The 26166-nt window shown below is 45.8% G+C and overlaps 1 protein-coding gene and 1 pseudogene across 2 annotated transcripts in view; both read left to right on the top strand.

Moving 5' to 3' along the window:
- The window catches only part of PDE10A (phosphodiesterase 10A), a 613983-nt gene that overhangs the window by 211068 nt on the left and 376749 nt on the right, over positions 1-26166 (top strand). The window lies entirely within an intron of this gene.
- On the top strand, positions 6114-7452 carry LOC131514938 (glutathione S-transferase kappa 1-like; annotated as a pseudogene).

Here is a 26166-nt window from a genome sequence, read left to right as displayed (position 1 = left end):
CCACTTACGTGAAGGGCCTGGGATGGGCGGAGCCACAGAGACGGATGTAGGCGAATGATTGCCAGGAGCTGGGCACAGAATGGACAGAGAGTGAATTCTCACCGGTGTGGACTCTCCCTTGGGGGTGATGTTCTGCAAGTAGATGGTGGTAATGGCCACACAGCCTTGGGAGTGTACAGACCCCACTGAATAAGGTGTGCTTTTAAAGGGTGCATCTGATGCTCTGTAGGCATATATTATATCCCGATCAGATATTTTATTTTTTATTTATTTTTTAAATGTTTGTTTTTGAGAGAGAGAGAGAGAGAGACAGACAGACAGACAGAGCACAAGCGGGGAGGGGCAGAGAGAGAGGGAGACCCAGAATCGAAAGCAGGATCTAGGCTCTGAGCGGTCAGCACAGAGCCCGACGCGGGGCTCGAACCCACGGACCGCGAGACCGTGACCTGAGCCGAAGTCGGATGCTCAACCGACTGAACCACCCAGGTGCCCCGCAATCAAATATTCTAAAATAAATGTACATTTACATGGACATAATTCTTGGTTTCTCTCTGTGACCCCTTAAGCTCATAACAAGCCATTTGTTTGCAGGGCCATCTGACCCAACCGAGGGAAAGAATCTAAGCACAAGTGGCAAAACGTAAGGAGAGGTGTTTTGGGGTAGAAGGCATCTCTTTTCACTTGAGCTAAAAGTGTGAATTAGAAGTGGAGTGTGCTGTTTGTGAGCCAGCCAATTCAATTAGAAAACAACGAGAAGTTTGAAAGACTCGAGTAGTTAGCATCTTTTTAAGTCAAAATTGCCTGTTATATAATCTTTCAACGGCTGCACAGAAGAGCCCTGAGTCACATAGCGTTCCCACACGTGTCCAAAGTTTGAAATAAATGGGATGATTCTGTGCGCCCTGGCAAACCGTGAAGCACATTTATTTCCATTTATTCGTCTCCATCTTTGCATCTGTATTTAAATACCCCCGTGCCTGCAGGTCTGGCGACTTCATTTCCTGGGTTCTATAAAATCCCAGCCCGGACAGACAGCTTGCAGGAAGTGGTTTTCCACATGACATGTAAACAGTAAGAAAGAGGGCATAAAAAAATAAACAACCCGACTAGTTTGCAGAACACAATTGCATGCAGAATTGACCTTAATTTGCAGACGCCTTCGGATTATCTGCTAGGGTTTCCAGGCCACCGTCTACACTTTCTGTGGGGCTTTCCAGCTGGGCACGAAACCAAATTAACAAACCAGACTTCAAACAAGGCTTTTCTGAGGCCCTGTAAGCAACGTGTTAGTAGGTACCATAAGCATATACAAGGATGAGCCTGCCTATCAGGAAAAGTGTGCTCTTTCCAGGCTCGACGTTTTATTTCGAGGTGCAAAAGCGGCTGGCAGCAAACCCCTTTCTCGTGGCTCCAGTCTTCATGGCCTGTCAGTAACGGTGGCTGTTTTCTCGTACCCGTGTTCCTTGACACTCTCACCTGGGATTGTACTGCAGAGACAGTGGCCACGGGGACGGGGACTGTACAATAAGGTAGAGGGACAGGTGCCAGCAGTTAGGAACTAAGGACAGGTGTGTGGCCGTTTACCTACTGGGATTTTATTGACGTCTTTAAAAATATTTTTTTGTGCTTTCAGAGGAGATGTTTTAGAAAACCAAACTAGATTTTTATGTTTTTCAGTTTTATTTATTTGTTTTGAAGGAGAGAATCCCAAGTGGGCTCGGCACTGTCAGCGTGGAGCCCGAAGCGGGGCTTGAACTCACAAACCTTGAGATCGTGACCTGAGCCGGAATCTAGGGTCCGACGCTTAATTGACTGAGCCACCCAGGCGCCCCTAAACTAGACTTTTCAAACCAAAAGCAGAAAGTTTTCAACAAACTTCACTGTTTAAATTAATGGCCATAGAATATTTTTAAAAGGCTGTATCTGGGGCGCCCGGGTGGCTCAGTCGGTTGAGCGGCCGACTTTGGCTCAGGTCATGATCTCGCGGTCCGTGAGTTCGAGCCCCGCGTCGGGCTCTGTGCTGACCGCTCAGAGCCTGGAGCCTGTTTCAGATTCTGTGTCTCCCTCTCTCTGACCCTCCCCCGTTCATGCTCTGTCTCTCTCTGTCTCAAAAATAAATAAAACGTTAAAAAAAAAAAAAAGGCTGTATCTAAACTCTGTAGATTTTCCCAAAGGGATAGTAATCACAGTAATATCGCCTCATCTACAGGGCTTGATTTTTTTTTTTTTTTTTTTTTTTTTTTTTTGCAAACAGATTTTTGGCACTAGAATATATTAAAACCAGTGTGATTTCCTAAATTGGTTTGTAATGATACCTCTCATTTCTTGAGCGCATCTGAGGAAAATGCTAATATTCCTTCTTTTCCAGGTGGGAGAACTGAGATTCAAAATGATAAGTAAAACGCCCAAAGACAACCGCTAAGAATCAAAGCAGAGATTCGGATCCCGGGTCTTCCCCTGGCACAGCCCAAACGTTTAATCCCCCTGCCGCACTGCTCCAACCACAGGTTTTCTCCTACGGTCTATGCTGTCCTGGATTTTGTCACATAAAGGCAGCATTTCAAGGTAGTCAGGCACGCTGTTAATGCCGCCATGCGCTAGGTGAGGGGGATCTCGGGCCTCAGTTTCTTCATGTATAATATGGGGAGTAATGAAATGGAAGTTATTATTTCTACCTTCCGATTGTCGTCAAGCTGCATTGCTCTCAGAACAGCACTGGACCACAGACGCATTCATTCAGACGTAGCTGTTACTGTGGGCGAAAGGTTTTCTGTGCCTCCAGCTCAAGGTCAGACCAGGTGGAATGCGCAATGCTGAAACATTTGTGTCCTTCAGTGCAAGTGTGAGTAACACAAAGCCACTTAAGTAGGACTGGATGCTACTCTTTAAAACCGTATGATGGGGGCGCCCCGGGGGGGCTCAGTCGGTTAAGCATCTGACTTCGGCTCAGGTCATGATCTCGCAGTTCGTGAGATCGAGCCCTGCTTCGAGTTCTGTGCTGATGGCTCGGAGCCTGGAGCCTGCTGCGGGTTCTGTGTCTCCTTCTCTCTGCCCCTCCCTCGCTTGTGCTCAGTCTCTCTCTCTCTCAAAAATAAATAAACATTACAAAAAATAGTAAAACCTTATTGTTTGGCTAGACAGGGCAGAAAAATATGAAATGAATAGCGATATGAAATATTTGAACGAAATCCCCAAAATACAAGAACTCTCACAGTGGGATTTTCAGGAGAAAAACATTTTGGCGATGTCTTTAAGGAAAGAAGAAACAGGTGAGCCAATGGCCCTCTGGAGAGTTGCTGACCAGTAGTGTGAATACTGGGCTGGGGGGGAGGGACCCCGGACACGGGCCGTCCTCCAGTAACTGTGCAAACGTCCCAGCTGCTAATGAGTGCTGACTGTGTCCTACAAATCCTGATCACATATGGGTCAGTGAGTCACCAGATTTTAGACCAAGCCTTGTGTTCGTCTGTGGCCAATTTTTGGCATAAACAATTTCCTTTATTCTCATTCCCAGACTTTAAAAGTTTTTGTCATTGCTGGAGTAGGTTCCTTTTTTCTTTTGCTTTCCCTTCTTCCCCTCTTCTTTGTTCTTTTCCTTCCTTGCTCCTTTCCTTCCTCCTTACTCTCTGTTGTGTGCAAGACCTTGGGGGAATCTCCATGTCTGAAACATTCGCAGCAGGAGTGTGGGACACCCGCTGTTGGGGAGAGAGGGCCACTGTCCCCAGAGCTGGCTGAGAAAGCTGAATATAGGCCACGTAGAAAAGGGTGCTAATTATTTGCCTGAGAACAATTATGGGTGAGCGACAAAGCTTCTCCCAGTCTAAAGTGACAGAAGAAAAAGAATGCATAGTGAAATTTTCACAGAGTGATACTTACAGACTAGCAGTTGCTGTACGTGTGTGTTCTAATTCACTGAATTTGCAACGATCCCTTGTATGATGTGACTGTAAAACATAGTTACAGAACAGGTTTACAAAACTGGAAATTGGCTTTCTCGTGTCTCCCCCAGCCCCACCATCGTTTCTTTAAAATGTTTCTGAACTCTAAACATCTGGTAACCACTGATCGTGAGTGGTAATGAACCTTTAAAAAGGTGTTATTTAGAAAGGCCACACACTGGATTTCCGCGAGGGGTGGAAGCAGATGGTCATTGACTAGGCACACAGCTCCTTCCGGTCACTGACCGTAGTTCTGGCCACACAGCGCATGTACTGTTTAAATATTTATAGGGGCGTCTGGGTGGCTCAGTCGGTTAAGCATCCGACTGTAGACTTTGGCCCAGGTCGTGATCTTGCAGTTCCTGAGTTCGGGCCCCATATTGGGCTCCATGCTGGTAGTGTGGAGCCTGCTTAGCATTCTTTCTCTCTGCCCCTCCCCAGCTCTCTCTTTCTCTCTCTCAAAGTTAATATATAAACTTTAAAGAGAAAGTTAAAAAATGGAACAAAATATTGATATGATAGTTTACATCTCATTTTTCTTGGAAAAAAATGATATTTTGTTAACTGCTGTATTAATTATAGCAGATATAATAACATGCATATGGCTTATAATTACATATTAATTATTCGCATCAAAACACCAAGCTTTTTATGTTTATAATAACGGAGGCTGCTTTTTTAATCTGCTATTTTTAAGCATCTAGTCGTGACATGATATCTTAACCTCATGTTGACCATTTTGAATCTAAAGAAAAAGCCAGAGGCGCCTGGGTGGCTCAGTTGGTTAAGTGTCCAACTCTTGGTTTCAGCTCAGGTCATGATCCCACAGTCTGTGGGATCAAGCCCCACGGCAGGCTCTGTGCTGAGAGCATGGAGGCTGCTTGGGATTCTCTCTCTGCCCCTCCCCTGCATTCTCTCTCTCTCTCTCTCTCTCCATCAATAAAGAAACATTTTAAAAAATAACAACAAAAAAGAGAAAAACCAGACTCGTATATCAAGCAAAACTGAGGGGAAATTGAAAAACATTCTTACAAAATTATGAAGGACCCAGCAGAGATCTTGCCGGTGACCCGCTGACAGAGTAAAGAATATTAACTGACGGGGGAATTATTATCTGATACCGTTCCCCTGACTTCCCAAGGTCATTACTTGACTTACTTCGTGTGTGTGAATTTCTGGGGCATTTACATTTTCTAGCTGCGGTGGGAAATGTAACGTCCCTTCTTACCTTCCTGTGTTTTCAGTCATCTCTATGAGATTGAGCGTAAACTTTTTGGGGCAGACCAGAAATGGGCTTTGAGGCCAACTGGCCCCGTGCAGATCCCAAACCCACAACCTCCCAAACCCTGGGCCCCTGCCCCGTGGCTTGCCAGCTGTGGGACCTGGGACAAGTCCCTAAATTTCTGTGAGCTCAATGATCTCACCTTTAAAATGATCATGATAATGCCCGTTTTAAAGGATTAGATAAAAATGGGGCACAATCAGAGGGCACAAGTGTTAGCCCTTAATCTCCCTCCAGTCTGGGAGGCCCCCCTATTTTATTCTTTTGAATGCATCCAGCAAGGTGCTTAGCACACACGCTTCACTCAGTCATCGTTCAATAATATTTATTGAAAACCTGTGAGCAGGTATAATGAGAGAAGCATGGGGAGGAGATCAGCAAACCTGGCCCAGGCCCACTAAACAGCCGTGTGATGTAGGAAGCGTACCCAGGCCTTAACTTTCTCATCTTTAAAGTGGGGCAGTCTAATGAATAATTGCTTGAAGTAGAAAGGGAAGGATGCCAGAAGGGAAGGATGCTGGAAGGGAAGAAGGTAGAGGAAGAAGGAGGAAAGAAGCCAAGGTTGAAATCAATGCTTTCGGTGAACCGTGAGTCCTGAGAAGACAAAAGCCATGTGTGTTTCTAATCCAGAACGTGGCCACAGAGAAGAATTAATTCATATGGAAACTGTTTGCTTCTAAGTTAGGTTTCATCATTCAAAATAAAGGAAAGAAACATTAGAATACGTTTTTCCAAAGGGAGCAGCGTGACGGTGCGAACCAATGCCCTTGGGAAATCCAGTGGCCGCGTCTGGCACAAAGGCAAAGCCACGGATCACCTGACCGCGTCCACGGCAGGCCTGAGCTTGGAGAAGCACCGGGCACGCCGGGAGCGCTCATGAAATGTCAGTTACGATGACGGTACTGATAATTATAACAACAGTTATACATATTTTATGTATATAGTTAGACATATAATACCAGCGTCATTAACATCACCCTGCTGGCTGGGATACACAAACACTATCCTTCTATTAAATATACAGTGCATCGTAAATTGCCCCTTTATATGTAATGAGACGCCTCCTGGAAATAAAGTTTGAGTAGAGAGCACTTAGGAACCTTAGAACTTCACAGTAAACAACTGGATGAAAAGTGCCCACCGACAAAGCCAAGAAACAAGTTCGAACCTTGTAGAGTCAGTAGCAGATGGGACACAGAAGGATGGTGACAAATATCTGGGGGGAAGCGCAATCCTCGCGCATGTTTTTTCTTTAACGTTGGCATTGGCGCAGCAGCCAATTCCACGTTTGGGAACAACTAGCTTGGAAATGAGTTTCGAGGAATCAGTAGGCGGAGGTGCGTGCCGGGAGTTCTCCCCGCGGCCGCAGGGAGCGGCCCAGGGACCGGCTGGGGGACTGGCTGGCCTTCCGCTCACTTGCTCCAGGCTGGGAGACAGTGGAGGAAGAATGAATGAAATCACAGTTAAACTCCAGGGATAGGAAGCGTGTGCTGCTGCGGCCTGGGGTCTCTGCTGCGCCCCCTTGGAGCTCCTCTGTGCCGCACTGTCCCCTGCGCCTGGCTGGAGGGCCTGTGCTGATAGAAACTTCGGGAACATCAACCTGCGGTTATGCCCGAGTCTCTTCGCAGCGCTCATGGAAGATGGAAACAAGCCGCCAGCTCTGCCTCCCTGCAACGCCCAACCCCCAGAAATGACGTCAGGCTCCCCGGGCGGCGTGTCCAGCCTCCCGTCCAGTCCCCCAAGATTTCTTCTCTGTGATCCTTGAAAAAGAAAGTTTATTGGCCATGCGATCCCTCGCCACTGTGAAGCTGGAGCCCCCGGAGATGCTGAGAAGGCGTCCAGGGAGCTGTGGGTGCGTGTCTGGCCACGGGATGAAGAACCACGGAGACCCAGAGCATCCTGGCCGCCGCAGAGAAGGCTGGCGCCTCTACAGAACCCACCCGGGGACTTCTGGAGACGATCTCGACACCAAAGCTGAAGAGGGAGCTGGAGGAGACCTCGAGGCAGCCCGCAAATACGGGGCCTTTGGGCTGCCCGTCCGCCTGGCGCATCTGGACGGCCAAAGCCATGTGCTGTTGGGCTCGGCCTGGATGGAACACTGGGACACCGGCTGGGAGAGAAGCCATAAATGCCAGACTTTAAGGATGGGCAAGGGGAAACAAACTACCACAATCAAACAGCAGACCGTGTGCTTACCCTTCTTCCACCATGTGACGCTAGGAGCCTGGTTTTCCTGTCTGACAGAGGCTCCTCTGTGGCCCTGGGGACGCCGGGGAGGGGGCTGTGTGGGACACCCTCTGCCTTTCGTCTCATGGCTGCTCTTACTTCCGTGCCTCACAGATGCCTTTCAAGAGCCCCAAGCTCTGTGTCCCCCAGAATAAGCCTAATGCCGTCAGGCGTAAAAAACATATCACACCCCAAGATGAGAAAGCTTTGTGACTGGGCAACTCTTGCTGTATTGACTGTACATGGAAAGAGAAGGAAGTAAAATAACGTAAGGGGTGTCTTCGGTCCTTAAAAAGAAAACACTTCTAGAGAAGAGTCATGGGGTTAGATCACATACGATTTATTCTAGAATCAGAATCCCTTTAGGTGCAAAATTAAAAAACAAATTAGCATTGATTGGACACGTTGATTTTTATCAATATGTGCAATTGAGCACAAAATGATTTTATATGAGGCGGAACAGAAACAGAATTTCTTCCCGGGTGTGGTTTAGAGCTCACCTTTCAGCCCACCTCAAGTCTAGTTTAATAAACATGAAAAAGATGAGAGTAGAAAAGTAATTAAAGCCACTGCGGAGGCCCAGGGACCTACGTGATCTGGGCACTTCACAAACTGCTCTGGGTGTAATTTTCCACACTTTCAGTGAGGAGATTGGACTAGTTCACCTTCAGGGAAGGTCTTTTCAGACGTGGCTATTTCATGATCTATCCGATAGGTGAAGAACTCTGCCGGCTGCAAATGGTCTTTGGAAACCCATGAACAAGGCGATGTGTTGTGGCATGCTAATCCTTAATATTCTTTTCTTCACCTTGGGAGTGGGCTTGTGCCTTTGGGGCCACGTTGTCACAGAGCGGCAGGAGACAAACCGAGGTCTTAGAGAGCCCGTCGCTTCTCTCCTTGTGAAAAAGACAACGCACCATGTGCCGGGCCCCAGTGAGGGATGGTTTGGCCCTGAAAAGTGGGCAGGTCCTCGCTTGGCCGGACCCCATCATCTCATGCCAAGTGAGAATCCATGGATTCAAGATGTCCCCGCACCTTTATTCCTTGCATTGCATTTGTCATGCGTCACGACGCTCACCTCTGTCAGGAAGTAGCCTGGGACACTTGAATACCATCTAAGGTTATTAAAAACACCCCAAAGTCTGCGTGAAACACTTTGTTCTGTGTCCCATCTTCTTTCTAAAATGTATTTTTGGACATGTCCCAAAAAGTTTCCCTCCCTTCACCTGGGAGGGATGCCGCTGCGGGCATCACGGAATTGTCCCCATCTCGAGAAGCAGGCACAGGGTTCCCAGGGCCCCTTCCTCTCGCCAGCGGCCAGCACACCGTGGGCATCACATCACACCGTCTGCTCAGACATCTGCACTTACAGCAACTTAAGCCTGTCTGGTATCTTTTCATTTTGCTGTAAGTAAATGAGTTTTCCAAACCTCACGACATGGTAAGGGGAAGTCACACCAGACTTCAAGGCAACAAATGCCATGCCTCACTAGAATAAGGGACTGAGGTGCAGACCTTGAGTAAACCAGATTGGGCAACAAGGTTGGCAATGCACAAACCTTCTGAAAGAGCCTCGTCAAAGAAACAATACACATGAAGGTTCAATTTCCTGCCATTTTTTAAGGGATTTTGCCTCTGGAGAACTACAAATGGGCCTGAAAATGATTAGAAACCAGGGGGGCCTGGGTGGCTCAGTTGGTTGAGCGTCCACCTTCAGTTCAGGTCATGTTCTCTCGGTTCATGGTTTCGAACCCCACGTAAGGCTCCGTGCTGACAGCTTGGAGCCTGGAACCTGCTTCGCATTCTGTGTTTCCCCCTCTCTGCTCCTCCCCCACTCACACTCTGTCTGTCTCTCTCTCAAGAATAAATATATTTTTTAAAAATTTTAAAGAAAATATTGTTGCCATCTAGAAAAACCTTGTACATGGATCTATATTTCATGCTGCACCTCAGGATAAATCCTAAATGAATAAAAGATTTAAATTTAAAAAAAAGTCATCAAAACTCTAGAAGAAATATAAGAATTCTTTTATAAACACAGCAAAGTAATGGCCTTTCTAACTGTATTTGAAAATTCAGAAGGCATGATTCCAAAACCAGACAGAGACCACACTAAAAAGGAGAACTATAGACCAATTTCCCCGATGAACATGGATGCAAAAATCCTCAACAAGATATTAGCCAACCAGACCCAACAATACATTAAAAAATTATTCACCACGACCAAGTGGGATTTATACCTGGGATGTAGGGCTGGTTCAATATCCACAAAACAATTAATGTGATTCATCACATCAATAAAAGAAAGGACAAGAACCATATGATCCTCTCAGTAGATGCAGAGAAAGCATTTGACAAAATACAGCATCCTTTCTTGATAAAAACCCTGAAGAAAGTAGGGATAGAAGGATCATACCTCAAGATGATAAAAACCATATACGAGCAACCCAACGCTAATATCATCCTCAATGGGGAAAAATTGAGAGCTTTCCCCCTAAGGTCAGGAGCAAGACAGGGATGTCCACTCTCGACACTGTTATTCAACATAGTATTGGAAGGCTTGGCACTCTGCAATCAGACAATGCAAAGAAATAAATGGCATCCAAATCGGCCAGGAGGAAGTAAAACTTTCACTCTTCACAGATGACATGATACTCTATATGGAAAACCCAAAAGATTCCACCAAAAAACTTCTAGAACTGATTCATGAATGCAGCAAAGTTGCAGGATATAAAATCAATGCACAGAAATCAGTTGCATTCCTATACAACAACAATGAAGCAACAGAAAGAGAAATCAAGGAATCGATCCCATTTACAGTTGCACCAAAAACCATAAAATACCTAGGAATAAATCTAACCAAAGAGGTGAAAAATCTATACACTGAAAACTATAGAAAGCTTATGAAAGAAATTGAAGAAGACACAAAGAAATGGAAAAAGATTCCATGCTCCTGGATAGGAAGAACAAATATTGGTAAAATGTCGATACTACCCAAAGCAATCTACATATTCAATCCTATCAAAGTAACACCAGAATTCTTCCCTATCAAAGTAACACCAGCATTCTTCACAGAGCTAGAACAAATAATCCTAAAATTTGTATGGAACCAGAAAAGACCCCAAATAGCCAAAGCAATCTTGAAAAAGGAAACCAAAGCAGGAGGCATCACAATCCCAGACTTCAAACTATACTACAAAGCTGTAATCATCAAGACAGTATGGTACTGGCACAAGAACAGACACTCAGATCAATGGAATAAAATATAGAACCCAGAAATGGACCCACAAACATATGGGAAACTAATCTTTGACAAAGCAGGAAAGAATATCCAATGGAATAAAGACAGTCTCTTCAGCAAGTGGTGCTGGGAAAACTGGACAGCAAAATGTAGAAGAATGAACCTGGACCACTTTCTTACACCATACCCAAAAATAAACTCAAAGTGGATGAAAGACCTCAATGTAAGACAGGAAGCCATCAAAATCCTCAAGGAGAAAGCAGGCAAAAACCTCTTTGATCTTGCCTGCAGCAATTTCTTACTCAACACGTCTCTGGAGGCAAGGGAAACAAAAGCAAAAATGAACTACTGGGACCTCATCAAAATTAAAACTTCTGCACAGCGAAGGAAACAATCAGCAAAACTGAAAGGCAACCGACAGAATGGGAGAAGATATTTGCAAATGACATATCAGATAAAGGGTTAATATTCAAAATCTACAAAGAACTTCTCAAACTCAACACCCAAAAAACAAATAATCCAGTGAAGAAATGGGCAAAAGACATGAATAGACACTTTTCCAAAGAAGACATCCAGATGGCCAACCAACACATGAAAAAATCCTCCACATCACTCATCATCAGGGAAATACAAATCAAAACCACAATGAGATACCACCTGACACCTGGCAGAATGGCTAACATTAACAGCTCAGGAAATAACAGATGTTGATAAGGATGAGGAAAAAGAGGATCTCTTTTGCACTGTTGGTGGGAATGCAAGCTGGTGCAGCCACTCTGGAGAACAGTATGGAGGTTCCTCAAAAAACTAAAAATAGAACCACCCTACGACCCAGCAATTGCCCTACTAGGCATTTATCCAAGGGATACAGGTGTGCTGTTTCAAAGGGACACATCCCCCCCACCCCCCGGTTTATAGCAGCACTATCGACAATAGCCAAAGTATGGAAAGAGCCCCAATGTCCATCGATGGATGAATGGATAAAGAAAATGTGGTTTATATATACAATGGAGTATTACTCGGCAATCAAAAAGAATGAAATCTTGCCATTGGCAACTACGTGGATGGAACCGGAGGGTATTATGCTAAGCGAAATTAGTCAGAGAAAGACAAAAATCATATGACTTCACTCATAGGAGGAATTTAAGAGTCCAAACAGATGAACATAAGGGAAGGGAAACAAAAATAATATAAAACCAAGGAGGGGGACAAAACAGAAGAGACTCATAAATCTGGAGAACAAACTGAGGGTTGCTGGAGGGGTTGTGGGAGGGGGGATGGGCTAAATGGGGAAGGGGCATTAAGGAATTTACTCCTGAAATCATTGCTTCACTATTACTAACTGATTTGGATGTAAATCTTAAAAAATAAAAAAAATAAAGTTAAATTATATTTAAAAAAAGAAGATGGCATGAAAGGTATGGTTGATATTTTTAACTTTGTTTAAAAAGAGAACTCCTCCAATACACCATAAACAAAGTAAAACAGAAAGGAAAAAATGGAAAAGAAATTGGTAACTCCCACAAGACAACAAGAAAAAGACTAATATCTTAACAGAAGAAGGGAGGGGCACAAAAGACACGAACACTGAATTCACAGAAAAGGAAGTAAGAGTGTCCCATGAACATATGAACAGTGCTCAGCCTCCCCACTGAGATACCATTTGTCACGTACAACTTGAAAACAACAAGGTTTTAAGAAAATGGGCATAGTCATATATTGCCAGCAAGAACGGTCTGGCCACATCCATCAAAAGTACAAAGATGTATGATGCTTTGAATAGCTTCATTTTTTACCTGTTTTTTTTAAGTTTATTTATTTTGAAAGAGACAGCATGAGAGAGAGAGAGAGAGAGAGAGAGAGAGAGAGAGAGAGAATCCCAAGGAGGCTCCACACTGTCAGCGTAGAACCCTGCTCAGGGCTCGAACTCACGAACCATGAGATCATGACCTGAGCTGAAATCGAGAGTCAGACACAACTGACCACGCCACCCAGCAGCCCCTGAATAGCTTTAAACCACCTGCCGCATGTGCCAATTCACTGTGATGTTGTCCCCAGCAGCAGAGACTAGAAACAACCTAAATGCCCACCAGGGTGGAACTGAAAGTTTGCTCTGTCCATCCACCTGCCCCTCCCCATTGTTACAAAAGGAGTGAAGTCTACATACTGAATCGGAAGGATCTCAAAGATGCGTTATTACGAGACAAATCAACAGTGCTCAACTTTGTGTTGTAACAGAGGGAAGCACACATTCGTATTTGCTTAGATCTGCATAAAAATCTGCAAGGAGACAGAAAAGAAAGCAATAACTGTGCTCAGCTCTTCGGGGGTAGTGGGTAGTAATGGTGAATGGACAGGAGGTGAGCTGTTCATATATGTCTTCTTATCATTTTTTTTTTTGAACACTGTGAATGCATAACCTCTCAAAAACTAGGAAAGCATTTTTAAAGTAGGAAATCTGCTGGAGAAAAGTGCTTCTGGACATCTTTATCCTCCCCAAAGAACTTACCCAGTCTTTTTTTTATATTGATTTTTAAAAAATTATTTCCCCAACATTTCTAGCATATTGTTATTTGAGTCATTGGGGGTTCCATCCAGGGCTGGGCTTCTCTAGAATGCCGAGTTCACGTTTCTCCCTGGAACTTGCCACCAGACAGGAACTCCCAACACCGTGCAAAGTCCATCCCAAATGTGCACAGCCACAGTGCCTGGGCGGGGGTGGGGGGGGCGCTCTCCACGTCCTCTGTCTCCATCAGCGAGCGCCACATGGAGTTACGTGGCCAGCTGTCCTGCCTCTTCCAGATGAGTGGCATTTCCCTGTCTCCTGGGGTAGCTCCATTCATTCCCTTTACCCTACTGTTCTGTAGTTTAAATCACTGTTTATCAGCCATTCCTCCAAATTACTAGGTAAAGAACAGCTTTGAAGCTTGTTTGATAATGAAGACTAGACACCCTGCTTTTTGCGCTGTGTTTTAAGGAAAAGACTGATTCTAATAGCAGTGTCTTTGAGTGATGGTAGGATGACATTTATGGAGAAGTCTTCGGAGAAAGACTTGTTTAAACACACAGAGCTTGCTCCTGAGATGCCCAGTCATGTGATCATTTCGGAGACCTCATTTCCCCAGGCCAACCGTTTATGTTGCGAGTCTTACGAGTAAGTTTAATTAAGCACTTGAAAGGTGGTAACTTGTAATTACTATTTTACAATATGGTGAGAGTCAGGACCCTGTTAGCATGAAATAATAATTGCTAGTAAGCGATTTCATTAAAAGTGCGGCTTTTCACGAGCTGGCACAGAAACACTCAGGACCTGGACGTTCTGAGCACGGTCCCGGGGCGGGGCGGGGGGGGGGGTGCGCTACATGTCAGTTTCATCTGGTTTCCTGTGAACAGAGGACATGAGTACATCGTAAGAGAAGCTTTCTAGAAAAAGAAAAATAGTTATGGGGATTTATTTCTGCTTTGTCCTATCACATCCCACGTGGAGAGTGGAGGGAACTGTCTTTTTTCTTACGTTCTTTCATACCTAAAGTAGAGGAAAAACATTTCTAAGACATGGATGTGGTCCTTTTCTGCCACCACTCCTAGCTTGTGGGTTCACGTTAAAATCAACAAAAATCACACAAGTACTTTCAATGAGATTTTTTGGGGGGCGGGTAGGGCATGGGGATCTTTATTCTTTTTATTTCAGCTTCATTGAGGCATAACTGATGAATAAAATTGTACAACATTTAAAGTGCACCGTGTGGCAATTTCATATTAAAAAGTGATTTGTGCAAAATAAGGAGGATCTGTGGTTGTTGTTAAGTGAGCATTAATACAGATTGTTTTATTATAGTACATAGCCCAGCTCCGTCATGCCTCACTGGCTGAAGCATAAAATAAAATCAGCAACATTGCCTATCAGATGTCCATTCTTCCTAGGCGTCGAAGATATCGATAAGTCATCGCTTTCCTGCCATAATGCAGCTTGGAATATTAATTCGCATCACTTTTAAAACCTCTTTTTTTTTTCCCACTCCTGAAGCCGATTCTTATTAATAATGGCTCCAGGGGCGCCTGGGTGGCGCAGTCGGTTAAGCGTCCGACTTCAGCCAGGTCACGATCTCGCGGTCCGTGAGTTCGAGCCCTGCGTCAGGCTCTGGGCTGATGGCTCGGAGCCTGGAGCCTGTTTCCGATTCTGTGTCTCCCTCTCTCTCTGCCCCTCCCCCGTTCATGCTGTGTCTCTCTCTGTCCAAAAATAAATAAAAAAACGTTGAAAAAAAAAATTTAAAAAATAATGGCTCCAAAAACACAAGTCTTCAAAGACAGCTGTGAATTTTTATTGTCAATTATCCTTGTCCCCAACTTCCCAGTTGGGAAGTTAGTCTTCCTGGAACTTCAAATATTGTGCATTCACTAAGCATGTCTGTGTAGAGAAAACTCTACTTTACTTCTTGGAGCTTCTGTTCAATTTTAAAAATAAACTTTTGTTATTGAAACAACAATTTACTTTTTATAATTGCAGTAAAAAAAAATTCAAGATACAGGCCATCTGAGAGAAGCTTATTCTTGGTGCCCCAGAAATTCGAATTCTGGCTTCATTAAATGATTTGATTTATGATGCATGTTCAGGTTCGGGAACAAAATAACCTGTATTCTTGACCCCAAAAGGGTGATCACCTAAGTGCTTTACATATTTTATTTACTTGACTCTTGCAACAAGATAATGAAGGAGGTACCATTATTACTGTAACTCCACAGATAAGGAAACTGGGGCTTAAGAGGCTGGGGGTGCCTGGGTGGCTCAGTTGAGTGTCCAACTTGGGCTCAGGTCATGAGCTCGAGCCCCACAGTGGGCTCTCTGCTGCCTGTACAGAGCCTGCTTGGGATCCTGCGGCACCTGGGTGGCTCTGTTGGTTAAGCGTCCGACTCCTGGTTTCAGCTCAGGTCACAATCTTGCGGTTTCTTGAGTTCAAGCCCCGCATCAGGCTCTGCGCTGGCAGCATGGAGCCTGCTTCGGATTTTCTCTCTCCCTCTGTCTCTGCCCCTCCCCCACTCCCACTCTCTCTGTCTCTCTCAAAATAAATAAGCAAACTTTAAAAAATGTTTCTTAATTTAAAAAAATTAAAAAGAGACTACATGACTTGCCAGAGCTCACGGGGTGATGGAGAGGAGCGAAGCTGTCTGCTTCCACAACCCATGTGCTTAGCCACCCTTTTAGGTATGTTTTGGCGGCCCGTATCTATAAGAACGGTTGTATTAAAATTTAAACGTACTTTTTTCTAAAACTACTTCTAGAGCGACGTTTGTCTCCAGCAGCATACTGATTTATTATTGGTATTCGTTTCAGGAATATTAGGTCTTCTCTCTTTTTTTTTAATGTTTTTATTTTTGAGAGCGAGAACCAGAGCACAAGCAGGGGAGGGGCAGGGAGAGAGAGAGACACAGAATCCGAAGCGGGCTCCAGGCTCCGAGCTGTGAGCACAGAGCCCAATGCGGGGCTGGAACCCACAAACCGTGAGATCATGACCTGAGTCAAAGTCGGACCTTACCCGACTGAGCCACCCAGGCACCCTGATCTTCTCTCTTTACCAGGAAAATGTTCTGTTCTGTTTTGTTTTCTGGGAGGATATTTTCAATCTGTGTTTCAAAAACATTGGAGGCTCCGTTCCACAGTCCCTTATTAAGCACCAACTGTGTGCCAGACGCTGGGTTACAAACATGAGTGGTCACCAGCACCTTCAGAAGCCCAGTATCTTGCAGGGAGACAAGTTAGTACATAGTCCAAGGAAGGTGAATTTCGGCTGGTGGCTGGTGACTGAACCAGCCAGCTGTGGGCGGTCATACATGTTCCGGAACCACATAAGAAGTGGTTCTCAAGCTCGCTGTCTCTCACGGAAACACTGCATCGGCCCCTATGCCATATGCACTAGGACAATTCTGGAACTTTCATAGTTGTTAGAAAAAGAGGGAGGCCTAATGATAAAAAACTTACGTGAAACATTTGACAAAGGGACTGCCTATTTGAATTACGTACCTTGCTAGTTTGACATTTGGGAGTTTACGGATATAAGAAAATCAAGTAAATTATTGTATAAGAATTATGGTTTATGCTTTTTTATTTCTGGTTGATTGTCACTATGCTTACCCCAATCCGGGGGGCGGGGGGGGGAACGGGGGATGTGTGTGACCATTAGCATTTCTGTATATTTCAGTGGAGCAGCATTGTCGATTCCAAGGAGCACCATGGATTCATGAGATTTGGTCACTTCAAGGAAGATATACAACATTTTAATATGCGTACAATACACAGTTGTAATGGATTTAGTCAAAATTTAAACAAGTTAGCATCTGTGGTGAAAAAAAAAAAACCCTAAACACTAAAATAACATGTGTCTCTTCTATAAGAAATGAAACCTGAGAGTTTTTAAAATATTTTTATTGAAAACAAAACCAAAATTCTACCCTTGGCTCAGGTCAAGGAGAGCTGTTTACGTGAGCCTTCCACAACGTGAAATAAAAGTCCTCCCTTAGAATTTGTCTGATAAGCCTGCCCCCTCAGGTGGCCTCCGACCAGGAGTGTGGCCCTCGGCCGTGGGGAAGCGCGTTCCCTGCATCAAACCTACAAACCCCCTGTGGGTTGATGTTTAAAGTACATGAGTTCATTTGCTACTGAGTCGATCCAAGATGACATCGACTTCCTGGTTAAATTTCGAGGGATTTCATTTGTTTCGGTTCCTTAGGATTCCAGAATTCAGTTTCACATATTGTTCAAAAAGCATTTCATTGATCATCGACCCCAATGTTCCTAAAATTTCTCTCAAATGCTATTTTCCTTTTCAGTAAAAATAGTTTACGGTTACAGATGGATACATCTTTTAATATGTGTCCGTAGCAAATAAATGAGCACAGTGTCTCCGAATGTGATATAAATTTGGAACCGACGTTCCCATAAGAATGAAAGAAGAGCGTCTGAGGACACAGGTCTCTAGGTAAACGTAGCTCAGATTTTCGGTAGCATCTGCTAAAAGGCTTCTTCCTCACAGATGCTGACATTGGACGATGTTTCCTTCCACTCGGGGCCCTTCGGTGTCTAAAGGAATGTGCGGGTTTTAAATACTCCTGTTCTGCTGGTTTGTTAACACTGTTTGGGCGTAAGTAACAGAACAAATTATACTGGTCATCTTTCGCTGGGTAACGAGTGCCCCAGGATCCCAGTGGTTTAAAGCAGTGTGCCCTTGTTACCCCCACTCCTCCCACCCCCCTGGGTTTCTCTGGCTCAGGAGTCCAGGCCTAGCTGAGCAGGGGCGCTGGCTCCGAGCCTGGGCGGGGGGGGAGCAGCCGGCCTCCTGGTGTGTGCTGCGGGGGGGTGGGGGGCCCTCTGCAGGTTCCCCCAGGCTGGCCTTGCCTGGGGGCAGCTCCCCCGAAGGCAGCGACGGCAGCGTGTTGGAGAGGTTCAGGGCACCTAAAGGAATCTAGGGGCAAGCGCGTGCCTGGGCCTGAAGTTTGCGCGAACAGGTGGGGCAGGCAGGGGGCGCGTTGTGGCCTCTGGCCGCTGGGAACTCTCCCGGGTACCCCAGGTAGCCGCCACCCCAACTTCTCTGACACTTGCCCTGAAAACCGGCTGCACCTGCCCCGGGCCCTCGGCCCTCTGTCCCGCTGTGCCGGTCCCCCTGCCCCTCCAGGCCCCCGCGACTCCACAGAGACACACACGGGGTGCTGAATGCTGTGGCTGCTGAAAAAGGGTGCGTCCCGGAACCCTCGAAGAAGCTTCTAGAACCGGGGAGTCGGTGCCCCGTGCCTGGGGTCCGGGGGACACCACGCCCTGTGCATCTCAGCGGGCTGTGTCTGGGGAGACGGATGTGAGATAACATTGTGTCTGAAACGGAACCGACAGAAGGAAAAGACAAAGGGTCATCATCCTCCAGCTGGGCCAAGGGCCCCAGTGGGGTGGAAGCCGGGTGTGCGGTGTCTATTCCGCTCTGTCCGTCCCCTTGTGAACATCTAAGGGCACAGCAGGGCTTGGGGTGACCTGACTACCTGCTCCCTGCATGGGGAGAGTGAGCCCAGCCAGCCAGCCCCAGCCCCAGGCCGGGGAGCTCTGCCCCTCCCCTGCCCCGGGGAGGCCGCCCCCAGCCCCCAGGCATCCCCAGCCCCAGCCCCCACGTGGCCCCCTCCTGCCACCAGCCTCCTTCTGCCTCCTCTGTGCTGCTAAGAGTCCAGGAAGTCCCTGGGAAGAACCACTTGCCATGTTTGGCCACTTTGTTTTGGGTCCCTTCTATTTCTCCCCTGGAGTGCAGGTTGTTCCCACGCGCTCACTGCTCTCTGCGTGAGCTGAGGCTGTCGTCCTCCGCCTCCTTGGTCAGCAGGTCTGCGTCCACTAGAACAGGGCTTGTCGCCCACCTTCCTCCTCCGTCCCCAGGCCGTGCCCCCTCCCCTGCCCTGCCGCCAGCATTTCCGTTCCCTCAGCCCCACGGGCTCCCCGCTCAGATTGCACTCGGGGAGCCCTAAGTGGGTCAGTGAGGACAGTCGCTCCCCTCCTGAGATTCTCCACCTGAACACCTGTCACGGGTTCGGCCAGGTAACTTCCGGAAGTGGCCAATCAATGCTAAGGAAAGAACGAGCCAATGTTTGAGTTGGAAATGTAAGACATTTGAGAATCAGTAGTGATATTTCTCTTTGCCCATTTAATAGCAGAAATGGTCAATACTCAAAGGCAGGGATTTAAAAAAGGAAGTGTTTTTCATACACCAATAAATGTTTTAGAAAGCTAGATTTGGGTGGTAGCCAGAATTAGTTTGTAAGTATTCCGGGAGGGGAGGGATGTGCATAAAACGGTGCATCCAACAGGAGACATTTGGAGTCTGACCAATGTTTTAGGAGCTTTTAGCTCACTTTGTACTTATCGTTTCTTAATAACTTCACTTGAAATAGTCCACAGATGACGGTAATGGTGGTGATGGTGATGATGGTGATGATGTTGGTGATGGTGACGATGATGGTGATGGTGGTTATGGTGATGATGACGGCCTGTCTTTATTGAGGACTTTGCACGGACCCAATTCAATTCTCATGTGAATTAACTCTAATATGCATTAACTCATTTACTCACAGCAGCTTTATAAGATTTATTCTCTTATCCTCATTTCACATATGAGGAAACTGAGGCAGAGAGGGGCTAAGTAACTTGCCTAAATTGCACAGTCACAATGGCAGACATCAGAAGACCACGCCCAAGTCCATGCATCGAACCACATTCTACTGCTTCTCCAGCTGGTCCCTCGGGATGATGTAATTCTATTTCCGAATCAGAGTGCCTCTTCACTGGTGTGTCAGATCGCACACACACACACACCCCTGAAGTGGGTGCTCAGATTTCAGCACTAGGCTTCTTGAACCTCTACTGGGTTCTGCGCCATTTCTCGACACCTATTTTCTGCTGTGAGTTTTGCCCATCCCCAGACGACAGCCCACATAGAAAACCTTTTGGCACAGGCAAGAAAACAGAAATATTTATATCATGTTTTTGACATTGAGATAGCAGTGTTATTTCACTGTTAGCGGAATCGGTGACTCTGAAGTTTAGGGGAAGGAAAATACTTGAAAGGGGAAAAGAGTGCAAAGCTTCCGGATCCCGTGCAAGGAGAGAACTCGCACGCACTCACATGAGGCTGTTAGAAACCGCACAGCAAGAGGCACGTGGGCGGCTCAGTCGGTTAAGTGTCCGACCCTTGATCTCAGTTCAGGTCATGATCTCACAGTTTGTGAGTTCGAGCCCCGCGTCGGGCTCTGCACTGATGGCTCGGAGCCTGCTTGGGATTCTCTCTCTTCTCTCTGCCCCTCTCTCACTTGTGCGCGTGCGTGCGCCCTCTCTCTCTCTTTCAAAATAAATTAATAGATTTAAAAGAAAAAAAGAAACCACGCAACAAAATGCAAGTAGAGAGCCCAAACCACACCTCTCCCATTCTCCCAGAGCCTTAGGTAGCTTAGCACTTAGTATTTTCTAGTGGTTTGTGTATCCATTTGCGGGGTAAGATCCATCTCAATGCTTCCGTGTTCCAACTACTCAACCAGCATAAATACTGAACGTAGAATTGACAACTAAATGCTAATGGGCCTTTTTGGAGACAAAAAGTTCATATTGAAGAAAGATGGACCAGGGCATTTTCTCTGGGGTCTGGCGTTGCTTCTCTACTCGTAGCTTAGTGGGTCTGTCTTCGTGCCAGTCCCTGCTGTGAGCAGGATGGCTCCGTGGCAGCTTCCGTGGAAGGTGGGTAGAAGGGGGCAGGGCTGTCCCTCGGAGGCCCACCCAGGCGGTGAGTGAGCAAGGAGCTGGACGGGCCAGCGTGAGAGAGGTTATCCAGAGTGGTGGCATGCCCAGACAATGTGATCGATGCCGAGCCGCACGAGCCCTGTTTTATTTTCTGGGGTGCGGAGAACAGAGTGGGGATGAAGGGACCGGTCGGTCACACGTGCGGTGAGCCCTGTCCCACCTTCCTGGTCCTACCTGTGGGCTCACAGCCCGGGGCACAGGGCTGTCTCATGCAGGAACCCTGCTCGGGCCCACCGGCCACGTCCTCTTGGGTTTTATCCACCAACAGGCTCATCTCCTGCCGTCGGGAAATCTGTCAAACTCTCTCCTCTCCTGATTGTCCCTTCCGTTCTTTTTGATGCTGTGGATTCGTTTACCCCAAACGTTAAAAAATAATTACTTTACTTTTTACCACGTTGAGCGTCGACTTGAGCTGGATTACCTGAGTTCAAAGATCGTCTCCGCCACTAACTCGCAATGTAATCTTACCTCAGTTTCCTCTTCTGTAAAACAGGCGTAACGTCCGCGCTCACTTCACAGTGTTGACGTAAAGATTGAGTGAACGTGAACATGATATTTTGGACACTGTCTGACGCATAGGGTGCCCTGTTGGCACACTTAACGGAGTCTCGTGAGGGAGTAGAGACAAATATATGTGCTTAGCCTGACATCCTCAACTGAAAGCCTATGTTTCTTTTATAATTTAAAAATGATACGATTTTGAGGGCGCCTGGGTGGCTCGGTCGGTTAAGCGTCCGACTTCGGCTCAGGTCACGATCTCCCTGTTCACGGGTTCAAGCCCTGCTTCGGGCTCTGTGCTGACGGCTCGGAGCCCGGCCCCCGCTTCGGATTCTGTGTCTCCCTCTCTCTCTGCCCCTCCCCTGCTCACACTCTGTCTCTCTCTCTTTCTTTCAAAAATAAACATAAAAAAAACTAAACAATGAATAAAGATGATATTAATTTTTAAATATTTTTATTTTAAAATGTAATTTAGTTGATTAGAGAAAACAATTTTTTTTTAATTTGTAAGATTTATTTTAAAGCAGAGTATGCGGAGGAAATACGCTGAAGAATCAACCACTTTCTCTAGGTCGTACATTTGTGGTGATCGCCTTTAATTTTGTGAATTTTCTAAGTTTATATAATTCTAAGATACAGCCTATTCTGATCAGGAAGAGGGCATATAAAATGTCTGAAGGCAAGCTTTGCAATGAGGTTTTAAAAAAAACTTTTTTGGGGTGCCTGAGTAGCTCAGTCAGTTAAGCGTCCGACTTCAGCCAGGTCACGATCTCGCGGTCCGTGAGTTCGAGCCCCACGTCGGGCTCTGGGCTGACGGCTCAGAGCCTGGAGCCTGCTTCCGATTCTGTGTCTCCCTCTCTCTCTGCCCCTCCCCCGTTCATGCTCTGTCTCTCTCTGTCTCAAAAATAAATAAACGTTAAAAAAAATTTAAAAAAAACAAACTTTTTTTACACTTAATGTTTATTTTTTTTTTAAACACTAAATTTTTTTCAGGAGCACTTTCACAAGTAAAATTCTTTCAGCAATTTATTAAAACATCCTAGAATCAGATCGGGTTTTCAGAAAGTTCACAGTGTTACACGTATCTCAGAGGCTTACACCCTTCTGCAACTTGCTAGTTCCTTCTGTATATGTCTTTGTTTTGAAAGATGGCCATCAAGTGGAGGGTGAACTTGGCTGATCTCCGAGTCAGCCTGGTCCCTGCCTGCCCCCAGCAGCTGTTCCGTGTCGGCCCCGTGTCGGCCTTGACCTGCTCCTCCTTGACCATGGACAGAAACACCGGGGTCCGTGGGCGTTCGTCTATCCAGCACCAGCGCTCCTGACCCACACCCTTTGCTTAATGACTGTTTGTTGAAGGAACGAAGAAATGCTAGGAAAAGCATTTCGCTAGGAAAAGCCCTCTCTGGTGGTCTTGCTTCAGGGAACAAGTTCCCCTGTGTCTTACTCACTTGAATCTTTGTTCACAGAAGCATAGAAACCGTATATGCTTTTTTTGCCCAGCCGGTTCCAGGCACTATTCCCGCAACTCTGTGTGATGCCCGGGACGAAAATGATCGTTCACAGAATCTCGAATGAATGAGTCAATTACTTTACCCCACATAAGTCTAACACTGTCCCCCGCCTTGACCCACATACGTATCACTGTCTCTGTTGTTTCTGGTGTCTTTGTTGCGCCATTTTTATCTCCCTGGCCATTATTAATATGTGTTCATCGGGCTAAAAAGTCTTCAAGGACACGTGCTGTGCTTGTTATTTTCAAGCTGCCCCTTGCTCTCTCTCCTGAGATGCTTTTCAAAACCACGGATTCCTGGCCTCTGCTTACAGAATTTGTTGGGCGGGGCCCCACACACCCGCGTCCACACCCATACCTGTGCGCACACACAAATGTCATCACCGTGGATGTATCGCCAATTATCTCGGGCATGCAGAGAGATATAAAAAACGGTATAACGAACAACCGTGCAACTCCACCCAACTTAACGTGTAAAAAAAGAGTTGCACAGGCATCCTTCTCCCTGCCGCCCTCCCCCCGCATGGTCTCCTCCTCCCCAGTCTCATGGCTGTCCTTCCGCAGCACAGATAAGCACTGCCCTAAATTTGGTGTTGGTCATTCTCTGGTATGCCTTGATTCGTTGGCACCATGTGCGCATGTGTCTAAACAACATTTGGTAAAGCGGTGCAGATTTATAAACCATACAGAAGAAATTTTGTGTGATCCTCTGTGCCTTGCCCTTTTCGGATGCTCGTGTGTATACAGCTCAAGTGCATTTATTTTTCTAAAGTTATGTGAGATTCTGTTACACAGATATGCTTCGATTTATTTGTTTTTCTGGTGAGGAACATTTGCTTCTTGCTTTCATTTTTTTTTTTTTATTATAAAATGCTTCTATTTTGGGTACATAGCTCCTTGTGCATATGTATGAGATGGGTTTAAAGATAGGTTATCTAGAGAGGGAGACAAACCCGTAAGAGACTCTTAAATACAGAGAGCAAACTGAGGGTTAATGGGGGGAGGGGAACATGGGTGATGGGCACTGAGGAGGGCACTGTTGGGATGAGCACTGGGCGTTGCATGGAAGCGATGAATCACGGGAATCTGTCCCCGAAACCAAGAGCACACTGTCAACACCGTATGTTAGCTAACTTGACAATAAATTATATTAAAAAAAAAGAAGTGTAGTTATTCGGTCATGAATAGATATTTCTTCACTTTTTACCTGCCGATGTCACACTGCCTCCCAAAGTCATTACACCGATGAGAAAAGGATCCATAGTGTGTGCAAATTATGACCGAGTTGCATGGACGTTTTAACAGTAGTTGTTGACGTAATCAACCACATCGACCTATTAGAAATGGATCCACGCTCTCTCTAGCACGTGCACGTTTTAGGTTTTTGCCAGTTTGCCTGGTGAGAAATCGTACCTAGCGGTCTTGATTATGATGTTTTGTGACTAGCGGATGTAAGCATATTTTCATGTTTATTGAGTGTTTGCTTATTTTCGTTTCTTTGCTTATTTTCCAGTGGGTTTTTGATGTCCTTCCTAATTGATTTGTTGTTCTTTAATAGTCCAGACACTTGTGCTCTTCTGTTTGTGTTTATATCCAGAAGCGCCTTCCTGCTGTTTGTGTCGTTTTATTCTCACTATTTATCGTTCCTTTTGATGAACAGCAGTTTTTGATTTGAAAGTTCTCACTTTTGCCAACCATTATTTATGTGATTTGTGCTCCTACAGCCTAATGACCCTCTTCCAAATTTTCCTCTGAGTGTGTTCAAGTTTTTGTTTCATAGTAGGGGTTTTCCCCCCCACCTGAATTGCTTTCTATAGATAATACGTAGTAGGGAGCCAATTTTATTATCTTGCTCGACATGAAAACCAATCGTGCAAGCACTTTATTTCAAAACGTATTGTACGCCTGTCATACATACAATTTTTAATTTCCATTGACATATATCTGAGTCTGTTCCTAGGTTCTGTCTTCCATTCCACCGGTTGGCCATCTCTGCCCAAGTACCCCCTTGTCTTGTGCATCATAGACTGAAGTGTCTTGACATCTGGCATGGCAGGTGCCCCTTAACTGCTCCTTCCACAGTAATTTTAGAGTCATCTTATCAGAGAGGCCCTGTGGAGAATCACGTTGGAATTGGGTAGAACCTGAAAGATAGACTTGGAAGAACTGACAGCTTTAGAATAATGATCCTTCTCATCTTAGGACTGTGGTACTGCTCCGTCTCTTTAGGTCTTTTAAAAATGTTCTTTGGTGACATGATGATAATCTCTTCCTTCAAAAGAACTAGCTCCTTTTATTAGATTTAGCACCAGTGGGTCTGTACTGTTGGATGCTGTCGAAACAGCATATTATTTAAACGGCATTTTCTAAACAGTTGTTACTAGCTGTAGGGAGGCACCTGGTCTTTTATCCAACAAATCTGAATCCGTTGTAACAATCTGTCCTCAAGTTTCCCTGGGTTCTGCGTAGTTAGCAATGTCCTCTGTAAGTATGACAACTTTATGTGTTCCTTTCCAACAGGTCGCATGATTTCTTTCTCCAGTACTGGAGAGTACTGCGTTGCATATTGACAATGTTGGTGGACGTCGATGTGACATTTCTGATATCATATGAAATGCCAGACAGGGACGTAGGGGAAAAAGTAAACTGTAAGCCCGTCCCTCTTATGAATACAGAAGCAGTAATTCTACACAAATGAGCAGACTGAATCTGACGGAACTTTTTAAAAAAATTATGACCGAGTTGCATGGACGTTTTAACAGTAGTTGTTGGCGTAATCAACCACATCGACCTATTGGAAATGGATCCACGCTCTCTCTAGCACGTGCACGTTTTAGGCTTTTGCCAGTTTGCCTGGTGAGAAATCGTACCTAGTGGATTTCATAAAAGCCCTGTGATTACCTTTTTTTTTTTTACATTGTATTTATTTTTGAGAGAGAGAGAGAGAGAGCACAAAGTGGGGGAGGGGCAGAGAGAGAGGGGGACACAGAATCCGAAGCGGACTCCGGGCTCCGAGCCGTCGGCCCAGAGCCCGACGCGGGGCTCGAACCCACGGACCGCGAGATCGCGACCCGAGCCGAAGTCGGACGCTCAACCGACTGAACCCCCCAGGCACCCCAAGCCCTGTGATTATCTTAATGCATGCAAGAAAGCACT

The sequence above is a fragment of the Neofelis nebulosa genome, chromosome 6 (genome assembly GCF_028018385.1).
Source record: "Neofelis nebulosa isolate mNeoNeb1 chromosome 6, mNeoNeb1.pri, whole genome shotgun sequence".
Lineage (NCBI taxonomy): Eukaryota > Metazoa > Chordata > Mammalia > Carnivora > Felidae > Neofelis > Neofelis nebulosa.
Note: the sequence above shows the minus strand (reverse complement) of the source record. Positions and strands in the feature narration are given on the sequence as shown.